The 3176-nt window shown below is 33.1% G+C and overlaps 1 long non-coding RNA gene across 1 annotated transcript; it reads left to right on the forward strand.

Moving 5' to 3' along the window:
• The first annotated feature begins 313 nt into the window (after positions 1 to 313).
• LOC111630307 lies at positions 314 to 962 on the forward strand. The gene is made up of 3 exons (XR_002757494.1): positions 314 to 490; positions 592 to 687; positions 826 to 962. It is a non-coding gene; the product is annotated as an uncharacterized LOC111630307 (long non-coding RNA).
• The last annotated feature ends 2214 nt before the right edge of the window (positions 963 to 3176 follow it).

A 3176-nucleotide genomic window follows, 5' to 3' on the forward strand; every position in this document is an offset into this window, starting at 1 on the left:
TCTTGTAAATTGGAAAACTAGTGCTAAATACTGAATAAAAAACTATTTCTCGGTTATCATAGCGTAAGCTGGAAAAGAAAGCACAACTTATTACCATAATGATTTAATCTGTGGGCTTGGAAAAAAGTGATGCAGGAATGAAGTAATCTTACACTTTGGAGTAAATAAATATTACTCTTTGTCTACGAGATTCGGGCGATATCTTCTTCAGTCTAATCGACTGGAGACAGTTCCATGATAGTGTCATAAAAATCATAATTTATTTTGTGATACAAACTACATCAATCTGTATACATCATTGACCTTCTGCTAATGGCACAAGCTTCATGAATCTCCTATCTCTTGGGAGTGGCACAGGCAATGGATCACTTGATTTCTGCAAATGATAATTTAGTGATCCAAGTCAATCAATAAAGTGCATGGCTTAAAAATACTACGTTTAAAAAGTCACGAGAGAAAACAAACGCATTGAACGCAGGAATATTCTAAGGTATGCCCCTTTTGTCTTAGTTGTTGACACTGTCAATATCCTTGCTCACGTTCTCTTATAGTTATTGATTCACTAATTATTAAAGTTCTTCGTGATTGCAGAATCAACTACGACAATAATAAATCCAGCTAGACCTGAAGTCCATGGGTGTACAGTATGTGAGGTTCCGTAAGGAATTCGAAATTAAGTGCTAAAATGTAAACCAGTATCCAACAGGACAATTATATTCTTATCTTTAGAATAAAAATGACACAAAACTAAACATAATATACTAAAAGATTTATTTAATTAAATGATGTTTTGCTAAGACAATTATAAATTATTTCTGTCAAAAGGGTAAACACAAAAGGCTTGAGTTGCGAGAGGGTGTTTGAAAGTTCGATAAACACTATCCAATCGGAATCAGGAAACGGTATCAAGTTGATCGCCGACCACACCCGTGAACCAAAAGGTCTAAAATTGTCATTTGGAGACAGGAATGAACCAATCGGAAAATGATGAGGATACCACTCATCATTTTCCGATTGGTTCATTCCTGTCGATCAATCGGAATGAGAGATTGAGGAAAGAACCCTTTGATCTTTGAAAAAAGAACCTCGTGTTTTTGAGACAAGAGGTTATTTTCTCCAAGATCAAGGTTCCATTCCCAAGTCTTAACTTGTACAGGTTTTCACCCCGGATTTGTTCTTTCTTGCCGATCCATAACCTATCAGAATACGTTCCAATTGTATAAACAAAATTTACGTTCTCTGGATTGTGTTTCTCGAGCGGCGACTGCAGATGAACACCTCAGCTGACCCTACTTTCCTATCTGATCCAAGACTTCCACCGAACGAAGCGAGTTCCGGAGTCATCGACACATAAGCCGTCTATCGCCGAGGGACCTCTTGTCGACATTGACAGCGACATTCAGACTCTTTCTGCACTCTTTCCTCAGACAGATAAATAGAGAACAATCCTTTATAAGCGACCAACAAACAAAATTTTGTAAGCAAATTTGTTTTTTAATTAAACAGGTTCAACTGTAAATAGTACTCCTGACTCAGTGTCAAAATCTCAACCACATATGGTCCTCTCGAGTCCTCGTCAGTTCCGACCATCGCATTCCTGTCGGCAATCATACATAAAGGGTGTCCCAAAATTAACGCAGGATTTAAATTTCGCACCATTTTTCTGTCATAAGGTTGGCATTCACGACATTCAGGACAGTCCCCCCAAGGGGAAGAACTTCTACACAGACGGTTCCAAAACTGCCAACTCTGTTGGAGCCGCTGTCTACTTCACGGATACCCTCACCCCCAGCCACTGGCAAGCTGTCGCAAGGCTAAGGGACCACTGCTCAATTAACCAAGCAGAATCCCTGGCCATCCTCCGTGCTCTACAACACATAAACAATCATCCCCAAAGGTTTCAACACGGCAAAGTAAACATCATCAGCGACAGCAGGATTGCCTTGTGGCAGGTTAAAAATGAANTATTATATAAAATTCCGTACATAATTTTTAAACAAATAAGAAAATTGAACTGTATGTATAGAATACATAATTATTTGTTTGGCCTTAAATTTAACTTAGTGCTTTTTCTTCTATATAAGAATTGGTTTCTTAATCTTTAGAAACTTTGCAATCATCATTATCCTCAAGAAAAATAGCCTATTTCTTTTACTTTTTCTTTTGGAAAGAAATTACATTTATCACCCAGGAAATGGGAAAAGGCCTTTCTCTACACACAAACCCTATAAATGAAAGCATAAAGTAAATGCTTTCAGTTCACTTTCAACTGTAGAAAGTATTTTATCTAAAACTTTTGAGGATCTTTTTATATTAAGTTATAGGCCTATATATATATTAGAACAATTGTCATATTTTAATAATTTATTCAATAACTGATTATTCTTAAATACTGTAATAGACTCATATTAGCATTTCAGAAATATTTAAAATTCTTAAAAGTTGTTTTAGTTAATAAAATTAGTAAAATAAATAATAATATAAAATGTATTATTACTAAATTAATATTAATATAATTAGATTTTTAAGAATTAAAGATATTAATTGGTATATAAAACTATTAAATTCGTAGCCTAAACATTCAGTATATTGTTATAACAATATATAAAATCAAAATAGAACGACTTCATTGATCTCACTTTCTTTGACTTCTAGATAGAAAGTAGTTTCTTTAATAGCAAAGTTCTTGATTACACTAAGAATGATTTATTCCCTATTTTCTTTATTTGGATAAATAAATATTAATATTTATAAAAAAGTAGCATTAAATATTCTAATAAGTACGTATAATTTATTGTCAAAATTCAAAGTTTTATGAAGAGATTTTGTGGTTTGGTATTAATATATTTTTAAATTTGATTTGAATAAAAGTTATTAGGTAATAATTAATACTGAATCGTCAGTTACGATATTTATATTCGTAAAAATTGTTTTAATAGTGAAAAATGCATTTTATTTTTAAAGGAAATTGTCAGTGATATATTGACTTTCTATGTAACAACATATGTTTCCTGTAAATCTTTTATCACTGACGCATTGGGATTTGTATTAAGCTTAATGCAATCAAATTGCTTACTTTATCAACGTTAGCTGTACTTCCTGATTCTTAGCCAAAGTCCTTTCTCTTTTATTTGATTTTTCTCTTACCATTCTCTTACCTGAACAGTTATTTGCTC

This window comes from Centruroides sculpturatus, unplaced genomic scaffold (assembly GCF_000671375.1).
Source record: "Centruroides sculpturatus isolate CEXI.00-Female unplaced genomic scaffold, Cexi_2.0 scaffold463, whole genome shotgun sequence".
Taxonomy (NCBI): domain Eukaryota; kingdom Metazoa; phylum Arthropoda; class Arachnida; order Scorpiones; family Buthidae; genus Centruroides; species Centruroides sculpturatus.